Below are 12,695 nucleotides of genomic sequence, written 5' to 3'. Positions count from 1 at the left end.
AGGGGGCAGCACCCGGGAGCACCCAGGGCCGAGGTACCCGGCGGTGCCTGTGCCTGGGAGGGATGCGGCAGGATGCGATGCCCCGGGGGCACCCCAGGGCCCTGGCAGATCTGGGGGTGCCGATGCCCAAAGAGCTAAAACCCTCGGGGGGGGGACAGTTTTTAATGTGTTTTTAATATGCAATCTTTCAATAAATCCCCCCCCCCGGGGTAAATTCTTCCTTTTCGCTGCTGGGGTTTGGTTTCTCCTTGTGCTCCGCGCACGGAGTGTGGTATCATCGGCTAAGCGTCGTGCAAGATTTCTGTGCAAGAAAAGCCGGATTCAGTGCCGGAGACGAGCCCAAGCAGCGTCCTCCACGAGACGGAAGCCACTCGTCTTTGTGGTGCAGCGCCGCGGATGCGAGTTCAGCCGGTCTCAGCCCAGAAATAGTTTGAGGAACGGTTAAAAAATTCGCCTGCGGTACCTGCACACAGCGAGGACCGAAGGTTGCTGGAAGTCGTTTGCRAAGGCGACCGGTTTTGCAAACGGGGATGCTTTGGTGTCCCATTAGCAGCCCCGCTCTCGTTTTATCATACGTACGATTAATTAGTCCGGGAAAGAATCGGTCGCCGTCTCGGATAGGCTCTCAAAAAGCTGCTGTTTAAAGGAGAGTCAACTATTTTGGGGGCCTTTCTTGATTTCAGTGATGCCACCCGGAATCGGCGCCTTTCGCCACGGGGGGGGAAACACTGGGAGAGGCTCCGGGCGACGGCGGCGCAACAGCTGGCAGGCTTTGAGGGGATCTCCGACRGGACTTTTCTGGAAATTCGGCTCCCTTTCGCGTGGGGCCGTGGGAGGGACGTGCGGACGAAACCTCGGCGGTGGGGTTCTGCTTTCGGGGCCAAACTTCCGCGTTGCTCAACTTCTGGGAACTTTCACTCCCAGTGGTTACGGTCGTCAGGGAGAAAGTCATTGCAGAGGGGCTGAGCTGGGTTGCTTCTTGCTTCCTTCCTGGATTTGGGGTTGGGGTTTTTTTTTTTTTCTTTTTTAAGCTTTGAGCTTATATAGGTATGTGCTCTGCCTTTGGTTTGATGCAGAACAACCATTCCCAACTGTTCCCGTCTGTTCCCAACCGTTCTTGACCATTCTCGACCATCTTGACCATTCCCATCTGTTYCCAACCGTTCTTGACCATTCTCGACCGTTCTCGACCGCTCTTGACCATTCTTGACCGTTCTCAACCATTCCCAACCGTTGACTGCTCTTGACCATTCTTGACCATTCCTGACCGTTCTTGACCATTCTCAACCATCTCGACCGCTCTCGACCATTCCCAACTGCTCTTGACCACTCTTGACCATTCTCAACCATTCCCGACCGTTGTTGACCATTCCCGACTGTGCTCAACCTCTCTCAACTATTCCTGACTGCTCTCAACCATTCCCAACTGCTCTTGACCGTTCTTGACCATTCCCGACTGTGCTCAACCTCTCTCAACTATTCCTGACCGCTCTCGACCATTCCTGACTGCTCTTGACCGTTCTTGACCATTCCCGACTGTGCTCAACCTCTCTCAACTATTCCTGACCGCTCTCGACCATTCCTGACTGCTCTTGACTGTTCTTGACCATTCTTGACCATTCCCGACCGTTCTCGATCTCTCTCGACCATTCCCAACTGTTCTTGACTGCTCTTGACTGTTCTCGACCGCTCTTGAACATTCTCGACCGTTCCCGCCTCGGAGGCGCTGATATCGACCGCAGCTGCTCCGAGGAACCCGATTTTCCCTGCCTGCGCCCCCAGCCACCCCCTGCCACTGCCCCTCCAAATCAGGGCCTTGGTCCCAAATGCTTTTCCGAAGAAAACTGGAAGATTTTGCTCTCAAAGCTTTACTTTACAGCAAGAAAGAAACCAGCCAAAGCCCTAGCAACCTTCTTTGTCATGCGAAAGCTTGACACGGAGTTTCCCCTGATCTTTTTTTCATGGCAAAATTTTCAGAGGACGCACTGAATGACAGTGCTTGACGGTTTGGAATGACTAAGAGGTATATTTTTACTCAAGAAAAAAGAAGGGGGATTTATTTACATGCCAGCTATCGAGTTCCCAGTTGGTAGAAACCAGATATAGCAACCCGAGGAGATGACAGTCTCAACCTAGCAGTCAATAAAGCCTACGAGGGTTCAAGTATTTTCCCTGCACTCACCAAGATTTGCATGGCTCAAACGCTGGCACTTTCTAGGAGCGTATAAGCGCCTGTCACGTGGGGCTTGTTTCCTTTTTCATTCCCCCAGGGCAAAAAAAAAAAATACACACAATATCATTTATTTTGGGAAATTCTGCTATGGCCTGTGTGGCCCTGTGTAAGCTATCAATGCAGATAGCATGTTATAGAGGGCTAAAAGACAGGAAAAAACAAGTTTGTGAGCAGATTGGGTTTTTTAAATCTCTTGTTTTGAAGCCAGAGCTATTTGCAATGCACGGATAAATCTGCATGAGGCATGTATTGCTTAATACTGACTTTCCTCCATATTAACATTAATTATAATTGAACACAGTTTTAAGAAGAGCGGATGCTTCTTTTGAGGTTAATTCCATGGAGGTGTGATTATAGCGTAAGYAGGCAAGACAGATAAAGACAGAGGAAAAAAACTGAAATCTGTGACACGGAGTAACCACTCTAGAAAAATGATATCAAAATCCCTTGTGGTAGGAAGGAAGTTACTCGTAATAGTAAAGAGCTCAGTCCTGCAAACTAGCCATACTCTTATTTTTTTTTAGCTTTCAATAAAATGCAAGGACACGGGGTTGTGCCCAGACGATGTATGCTCATGCATATACATTCTGGGTTTTTACTAGACACAAAAAAGCCCAGCTCAAGGATTACTTTTCAGAGTACCTCACCTTTATTTGTTAAAAGTTTTCAGGTTCTTTTCCTACATTCTTGAGCAAGGGTTAAAACCCATCCCTTCGGCTATCGGAGTTACCCTACACCACTCTCACGCACAGATTTCCTCTCTTACCCGCAGGCTCTCACGTGAGGAGTTTATTGCCAAAGAAGTTTGAGCGGGTGCCAGCACTTGCCAAACACAGTTATTAGTTCAAGTCATTGACTGCTAAAGGAAGGGGAGATGTCTCACCCAGTTTTACACATCGACAATATAGATATCCCCACCGGAACCAGTTGCCCTCAACTCCCTCGGAGTCAGCAGGAAAAAAGAGCATTTTTTTTGGATACAATTCAGCTGTTTCATGTTCAAAGTCCTGCTTAGGAGCAGGTGACACATGGGCGGAAGCAGTTTTATCTCCACCAGCGGTGCAAGGAGTCTCGATGGTGAGCTTCGTGGTGACCGAATCTCACACCTAAAATCTATCAGCAGACCCAGTTTTGTATTTCAGTTAGTCCCTGACAGAGGGGGAAAAAACAACACTAAACTAGAGAATATCTGTGAGAACTTCAAATGATCTCATGTCTAAACTAGCAGAGCTTTAGCATGAGCATAAGGAAAGACAAGACACAGTTTGGCAAAAATGCCAGTACCCATCYGGGCTTCTGCTCCAACGTTCATTCCTCAGTTTTAGACTTATCGGCCAAGATTGGTCTCCTATCTTCATTCACAAAGCAAAACTGGACAGCTTGAGGGTTTGCTAAGGCAGCTGCAGAGAGCAAGGAGCCCTGCTTGCTGCATGTGCTTATGCTGCTGAGAAGAAGACATCTGCTGCTGCGGCACGTTGGCCCAGGCAGACACCACCTGGATTTTTCTATGGAAAATAATGTAAAAACAAGCACAGCGCCAAGGAATTTGGACAGCTACATCACATTTAACTACTTTAGTGTGATGTAGCTGTCCAAATCCCCTGATAGTAATTCAATCTTCCTGCTCAAGCAATGTCGATTATTCTGCATCTGCTGGTTTGTGTGGACAAGTAGAATCAGAAATATTAAATATAATCCCTCTCAGCTAACTACATGATTGAAAGGCAAGCCTGTTCCCTTTGGATTTATTCAGCCTGAGAACTAATGGGCGGTACCAGTCATCCCATTTTACAGATGGTGTGAGTTGAAGGGAATGAAGAGAACAGCAATTTGTATGGTCGAAGATAGGGAAAAAAATCTCTGAAGACCTTGAAGAAGACTATGAGAAGGTACATTTCAAAGGAGCAGTACTGAGAGAAGGTCTCACAGCACACCAAGCTGAAATGAAAGAGTAGTAAGTTCAGAAAAGGAAGTCCATGTTACATGACACGCTGTTGGACGCAGAAGTCCTTACAGCCAAGAGTTCCCCCAGACCCCAAACCAACCAGCCACTTTACCATGTTGTCTGTGAATACAACTATTGATAAATTTTCACCCAAAATATGAGATGGGCTTCAAAGGTTTAAGCCACGYTCTAATTTCCTGAGGTCAACCCATCATACTACCCTGAATCTGCCCTTGGGGGCTCATCAGACACAGAGAGGACACTTCCCTTCTTGCCTTTCATCCAAAACCTCATGGAGGGGTCCAGAAACTCCCCTTTTCTCCCTTTTTTCTTCCTGGCCTTAGGAGCAGTGCTCTGAGCAGGAAGGTTTTGACAGAAACGTAGCTTTACTAGTAACATACTTAGCAACCATGGTCTGCCAGATGCTTTCTAGATATTCAGRTGGGTGTTATAAAAGAACATAGAGAACAAATAGATCTGCAGCAAAGAGGAACAGCAGAACTGCATTTATTTATAAGACCCCCTGGTAGGCAGCCAGCCTAGCAGGTGAGCTTGGGAAGCGCCTTACAGTACCCAGGGGCCACATGAAGAAGGCATCAGAAGTGGTTGGTGAGATGCTGATAAATGGGAAAACAAGGCTGAGGGTACTGATGGATAATATGCAGCATCACAAGAGCTGAATGGAGGGAGAGCTATGGAAGTGGGGGTGAAAAAGGTACATTTGATGTGAGAGAGGAGGCGTTGGAAGGGGACCTTGACTTGGGTACACTGGGGGACAAGGGAGATGGCTTTTCTAACTGTATTTTGGATGTGTACCCCAGAAGGTGTGACGGAGGTGACAGTATAGCAGTCAAGGCAGAAGACGGTGAGGGCCTAAATGAGAAATCAGCTGAGGGGATGGAAAGAAAAGGAGGGGTGTTGGCTCTGGAGAGAGGCCAGAAGCAGCAGGATTTGAATGAAGAATGTGGGGCGAAGATTTGGCAGAAATTGGGATCTTCATGACAGAGAAGCTATTGTTTGTTAGCAGTGAGGAAGAAGGGAAGAGGAGAAGGGTTGGGAATGAGGATGAGGGAAAGCAAGGTACTGGAAAGCAACTTTTTGCAAGAAACAATGTGAACAGAAACTTCCAGTAGTAGTAGGTGATAATATTAACAAGGAATGCTAAATTAGCAGGATGTGAGGTCTCTAAGGACAGGTTTCTACAAGCACTGAGATGTCTGAAGGTATGGAGAGGTGCCTAAAATACAGTCTCTGCTCAGATTTTTAAAGCTCTTCAGGTGATTCTCTGCTCAGTATCAAGCACATACATATCATTTCCAAAAGTAACTTTGGTGCATAAGAGCTCATTTCATTGAAAGGCAAAACACTCCGGTGTCAGCTCAACAGCTACTCCGTTTCCCTATGAAGACGCAGTCTGAATGCACGGGCTGCCGCACCAGATGTCTCCCACAGTCATTCGAGGTTTAACGCTCAGTTTAAGTGCCTAAATATAAGCCCATAGCACCACTTTAGCTGCACCAGATAATCCCGCTTGGCCTCCAACTGCTGCTCCAAATGGGCATGGGTTTTCTGCGTGTCTATGTCCGATCTTTCAGCCCTGTGTTGGTATGCTGGTACACTAGCAGGTCTCACATGGCACATGGTGTTTGCTTGGCCTCCAGATGCTGTTCCAGAGGGCATGGGTCTCCCATAGGTCCTTTGTCACATCTGCCAGCCACACAAGGCTGTCTTGAAACCATGGGGCACCTTAAATGACAACGGACACCAGTGCATGGCAACTAAACCAAGTCTTCAGCCTACTGAAGGCAATCGGGAGGGATGATCTTGGGCAAACCCAGCTGGGTTCACAACTGCCTGCTGCAAGTGAAGCTCCCAACCACCACTCCTGATGATCCCACCCAAACAGCACAAATCTTCTGGTCTCAACAGTCTGACCATGATTACACAACAGCAATTCACAGCAGATGTCCAGGCTTGCAAAAACCTCCAGCCTGCCGGGGGGGAATAAATTAATAGCAGACATTACCAGCAGCTAGGAAAATCTTCCTCCTCTGGGAGGCTGAAGGCATTACTCAGCCCTCACTACTTTCTGTTCATCCTTTCCTCTACAGAAACCAGTGTTATCATTCTCCATCTGGATGGTGGCCATGTCAAAGACACGGAGGAACAACCCATGTTTGTGTTTAGACAGACAAACAGTTCTGAAATACATGCCTTTTTTGTTTCGACGTGCTCAGGGTGGTGCCACTCCAGGTGCCCAGCCCCAAAAGCCTTGGGGACCATCCACCTGCTCACAGCTTTGCAAATTGTCTTCTGGCTTCTCGACTCTGCTAGGCAGCCAGGTACTGGTCTCTCCCTATATTCAGGATCTGCATAAGATCTTTCTGGTGTCTTATTTCTTTAAGCCTCTTATCTTTCTTTTTGATTTCAGGGGTTTTGATTTTCATCTTCTCTCCTCTTCCTTAGTCAATGAACCCCTTTCTCAAAGTGGTCATTGATTTCTTCTGTGTGCTGGGATGGGAAGCAGGACAGAGATACAAGCTGCCAGAGGATGAAACGTGGTGAGATGCAGCAAAGTCTCCCACCCAGGCTGCGTTCAGCGAGATACTTCCACATTTCTAGAAGATAAGTAGAGCTGTGGAAACTTTCCACTCTCCTGTTTGTCTCTGTGCCTCTCCATTTCTTCTCTTAGAGACGTAATAAATGAGATCTACCTGCTTTTGTTTTTAAACCTCTCTTCCTAACTTTTCTATGAGCCTTTACTTCCTTCTCAGTCCTGCTCCTTTTGCCCCTCTGTTCTATTCCCATCTGCCCTGGAATAAACTTGCAGGTCCCAGGGATCCACTTGCTTCTTTATAAAGAAGCAACCCTTGAAACGCTTCTGTAACCAAAAGCTTTTTGGTGGCATGTTCCTGCCCAAGAGGGGACAAAAACAACTTTGGAGGTGTGCAAACCCCTCAGGCTGTCAGCAAGCAAGCTGGGATCTTCACAACTGTTGATGGTGCAATGCTTTGATTACTGTCCCTGAACCCGAGTGAGCCTGTCCCAAGACACTTGTGATAAATTGCCCTCTGAAACGACATTCTTCTTTCCCTTGGAAATGAAGCCCAGACCGGGTGCCAACTCAGGCACCATTCAGGAAGATTAATTCTGCCCTGCTGGCAAAGGGCCATCCACGTCCTTTGCCCCGTGTCCGTGCTCATGCTTCCTGTAGCCCCGTCCTCGCTGACGTGGCACCCGGTGGAGCACCCGCGGCGTCACAGAGGCGGGTGCCGGCGGGAACGCTGGGGGCCCCGTGGTTCCAGCTCAGCACCGCTGCCGCTGCCTCCGGCACGGCGGGGGCAAAGCGCCAGCTCTCCCTGACGTCCTGCTTCTGCATCCAGATAGGCGACACCAAGCCAGGGCTGGCCGACGTTCCCACGGACTGCCACGTCTTGCTCGCCGGGTTGGAGAAGGCCACGCCAGGGAAGGAGAGTTTACTAAAATGCCATCCCTGCATCCCTCACGCGCACCAAATGTTTGAAGGTGTGTGCTGCTTAGTGAGGTTTCTTAAACCTTGAAAAAGCCTAAATGACCTAAATTCTTAAATGCAGCCAGCTTTTYGAATGCAGTCAACATCTTCTTCCATTTGGCAGGACGAGCGTAAACAGTACTGCAGCTTCTGGTGCTGGGAAAGGAGTTTCTGAATCATTTTATGAGTTATGTGAGATGGGATTTGAGCCTCTTAATCATACTGTTTATTTTACAGCACAGCAAATCATTCTTCATGCTTTACAAATGTGCAGTCAGTTCCCTGGGCCGGAGATGTGTAGGTCAGCCAAAAATATGGAAATACAGGAAAGCAAGGGACTAACAAATACATGAAGTAGCTTTGTGGCTTTCAGGCCAATCTTTAGATTGTTTTCTTCCCATACATTCCGCAAGGTATGGGGGGAAAAAAAAAACATTGACTTAATTCACCCATCACTCTAGTCTTTTTTTCTTTCTTATTGGTAAACAGCTATCTTTAATTGCACTTATTCTCTTGGCACTCCTTTTCGGGAAGAAATAATGATCTCCATCACCAGTGCTATTCCAATTTGAATAGCTGAGTAGGACATTTCAGAAGCAGCCACTCCGTTTTTTGGGTCTTATCCAAAATTACTATGTGTACTATTAAACAGTCTGACTCAGAACTGGCTGCATCTCAGCGGTCCATGAAAGGACTATGTTTTTATAATGTCCCTGATTGTGAAAAATCTTTTGTAAAGGTAAGGACACGGCACTATAAGCAGAAGTCAGTAAACCGCGACAAAATAAAGATCTCCATGAACGAGGTCAAGAAAAAGTTAAGAAAAGTCCAACTTTGAAAAGAAAGTCAGGGTACATTTAAAGTTTTCTATTTATGAATAGTTTATTAGTGGCTAATAAATACTTAGCAGCCACTTTAAGGGCTTTAATAACAACTCACTTATCAACAGGTAGGTTTTAAGCATATTAGTCACAGGCAAGTATGAGTCATAAGCAACCTGTTGGCTGTTATTTATTTAAGTAATTGTTCATAATTTAACTATAAACTACTTATAAATGGAATCGTGCTTTAAGGTTTTATCAGCTCAGCCTACTCTACCAGCTGAAGTGGCTGCGGAGACCAGTGCTGCTGCCTTTAGCAGGACGCAGGCTTTGGCTTCCGTGCTTGTTAATGGACCACATTGCTTTCATTTCCTAGCTGGAGGCAGCAGGCATGGAGGAGTGATGCTCACAGCAGGAAAAAGTGTATTCTGCCGTTCCTAGCCCGGTAAGTGAAGGGACCGTCGTTTCCTTTGGTAGCAAACACACTGCCTACCCCGGTGCATTAAATCCCAGCGCTAAGAAGCTGTTAGTGCTGTTTTTCTTGGAAATGTTCCCTTCAAAAGCAAATGGGCTTGCACAGCGGTCCCGGAGGAAGGTGTCGGAAAGCACTCCCTTCTGTTAGCTGGGTCCCAAGCTGTCACTGCCCTCAAAAAGGGGCATTTTTTTCTTTATCTCAGGTGGTAGCAGCCTAAACTGATGTCTGGAGGTCCCAGGATCAACCTTGCTGATCTGCCACCCAGGAGAGGTCGTCGCACCAATGTAACGAAGGGTGAAGGGACGCTTCTCCAAAATAAATCTACTCTGCAGCAGGCAGGCTGGAGCACACACATGAGCTAAGCCCTTACATGGTTTYCTCTGAAGAACAGTTGTCGTAGACAAACACAGACAGGTTTAAACATGAGCTACACAAATGCACGAGAGAGACATCAGTGCCTGTTAGATTCAGCAGTCCAGCTTCATCCTCCACTTGGAAACCACTGGAGTGAGGAAACACTGCAATATTCAAGTTCTTTTTCTTATATTCTCTGCACTTCTGCTAGTGACTGGGGTCTCTCCAAGCTGTTCCCTCAGCAAAGACCCAGCCCAGGCAACCCAGGGTTGGTGCAGGATGGCGGTTCTCCTACTTCTGCGACTGTAAGATGGATTATGGAGATGGCCCTTCTAATTCAGCTCTCCCTTTTGTCCCGTGCAGCAAAGAGACTTTATGCYGTTCACCAGTGATGCCTTTCAGAACCACCTCAATAACTGCAGAAGATGCATGGCGCTCATGGTGCGATCTTCAGTGTTCAACGAAGACAAGACAGCACTGATCACAACAAACAATCCCCTTCCTAACTTGAAGTCTAACCCCATGGCATTCTTCACCAAAGAGCAATTCGRAACGGTAAAATACGTCACTGTTCATTGACACACAAGTAACGAGCTTCATTTCTAAGCTATCGAGAAGGTCTGTTGAGGGCTGGAGAGATCCCAAAGGCTCAGCTCTGAGGAAAGCAGTAACGTTGAGTGAGCTGGGAGGGAGACGCTAAACATTGGCTCAATGATTGTGTGGCTTTGGGGCAATGCAGATCATGCCAATGATCTGACGGAAATCAAACCGCRCCCCTGGGTCCACATCCTGCTGATCAATGAGCCAATCCTTTAGTTCCGCTACCCAAGGGAGTCACCTGGCATGGGCAGCCAGGGGTGGAAAGAGGACCAGCCTTTTGGGCGCACTCTTCAGTTACACCGTATTAAACATAACAAGAAACCATAGCCAGGGACTGCGGGTTCGGTCCTGGCTATCTGCAGGTTTGAAGTCTGACAGACTTCGGTGACGCTGCCCCATCTTTGCTCTTTGCCTTCACCCTTGCACCATCGCCATGGCTGGGCAGCTCAGCTGCCTGTTCCTGGCCATGTGCAGATAAAAACACATCCAGGTTAAAAACAAAACAATGGAACTGGTCCTGCTGCTTAAGGGGTTACGGTCAAAACAGAGCCTAACGCCTCCATCTCCTGCAGGGGTTAGATGCCTAACTTTTAGGCAGTTGAAGTTAGGTGAGATGAGTCCCACCATCACTTCTGTGGAATTACACCAACTTTAGTTTATCTTTTAAGCTGAACCTCAGTCTCTGTGCCAGCAAAGAGAAACTACAATATTCAAAAAACAAACCAGACCACCACCAAGAGCAACTCAAAAGGTATTATTTACTTACACGCCTCAGCTAGCTTCATATGGTGGTTTCGGAGAACACACTTGTTTGCATCAGGATTGTATACACGACTGCCTTGCGTGTTTGGCCTCCATTGCTTCCCTCCTTTAGCAGTTACTGAATTTGCTTTTACTTCTCACAGAAACACCCTGGTCATCCAAATTTCCTCATTCCTGGTACAAAACCTCTTTACGCTACCCTGAACAAGCGCCAGGAAATTCCTCTTGAGTTAAGGTGGATGTTTTAAATCCAGCACAGTAATAACTCACATCTACCTCGGTTTAATTTTCCGTTCTCTTACAGAGGACGACTCCCAGGAGTCAGATTCACTTTTCCTTGCAGAAGACACAACAGAAGGAGCCAACAGAGGCAAAGGCGACTTTTCCTACAGAAATGGCTGGGAAATGTCTTCTGTTCAGGTGTATTTGAACCGCTTTCCTTTCCTACATAATCTCTGCTAGAGCCCAGGCACRAACCTTGAGCTGTAACTTCGATCTGACACTAAGAAAGGGACCCGGCGCAGGTAGCAAAGCTGTGATTTGCCTCTTCTAAACGCAAGGAGAAAAGTAAGCTATTTTTTTCAGTGGTGRTTAAGATCCTTGCATAGTTTCAATCGGTAAGAAAGAACAATCCTGCACCTATGTTTTAGCCCAAGTATTTCCGCGGCTCCTCATTCCCTCCGTGCTGTCTACGCTCCTGGGCCACCCTGCCAGCTAGTCCCTGTTTTATAATGATGCTCAGGTGGGCTGAGCCGAGCATCTCCCCCAGCTCCTAAATCAAAGTTACGGAGCCTTTTCGGTACTCGGGATTGCCAGGGGTGTCTCAGAGTCTGCTGTAGACCCAACCCTTCAAGGGTCCAAGGCCCTGCAATACCCACTTGCCTTCTTCTGCCTGACCCATARAAGGGGCTACTCATTTTTTTTTAGCACAAGTTACCGCTGCTAAAAAACATTCAGAGGCATAGCCAAATAASACAGAGCTATCCCTGGGATCTTGGGCTGCTTTACTGAGTCTGGTTTTCGCTTCACACCTTAGGTTCTCCAAAGACAGTGATTTTGAGGCAGAAGGACGGTTCTCGAAAAGCTATGCTGAGAAGCAAATGAAAAGGCAATATCCGCAGCTCCACTACCAAGCTCTGCCTAAGCCAGGTGGGAATTTACYGTTCCCTGAGAAGGGGAGGGAGGGATGGGCTGAACACATCCAGCACCTACTGCAAAGCTGGGATGAGTAAAGTTGGTAAAGGTGGTGAGTGAAGACACCTCTCAGGCACCCAAATGAAAGCTGTGGTCATCCTAGACCAATGCAGCAATTTGCCCTGCACACATCCAGCATGGGGAACCATACGGATTGTCCCTTACATCACTGGTCACCATTTAATACCTCCATGTAATAGCTAAAGCTTTGTGCATGTGAAAACTACATCAGCTTGCCAAATCTATTTTTCGTTGATTGAGTTGATAAAGTTTAATGGACACACAGATTCCGAGATGATGAGGCATGATCATATCACTGGTCAGGTAAGGCACGGCATGCCTCGAATGCCTTACCAGGACAGGGTCTGCTCACTGCCTTTTCGTCCTCCTTTTCTCCCATCCTCTGTTCTCTTCAGGGTTGCTGCCTCCTCTCAGCCTGTTCTCCTAATTTATATTGAACTAATTTAGCATTCAGACCTTCCTATAGCACTTATCAGAGACCCCCTATCCTCTATAATTTTCAGTACAGCCCTTTCCTTCCCATTCCTCTCCTCCATAAATGCCAAGCTCCCTGCTCAGTACTGCTTGATTTCCAATCCCAAGAGCTGATCTGTTGCCTCAGTACTTCTCAGAAGAGCTGGGCTTCTCCTCTTACTTATAATAGCAAGAGGAGCAGCTGAACTCCTGGCCAAGGGTGAGGTCTTTGAAGGTAACCAAGAGCAGGGAATCCTCTGCTGAAAATGTGGGTCTGTAGGAGCACTGAGTGAAGGGATCTGACTGCTCCTTATATGAGAGTGTAG

Source organism: Apteryx rowi, unplaced genomic scaffold, assembly GCF_003343035.1.
Source record: "Apteryx rowi isolate R43461 unplaced genomic scaffold, aptRow1 scaffold_9, whole genome shotgun sequence".
NCBI classification, from domain to species: Eukaryota; Metazoa; Chordata; class Aves; order Apterygiformes; family Apterygidae; genus Apteryx; species Apteryx rowi.
This window is presented reverse-complemented; position numbering follows the sequence as displayed.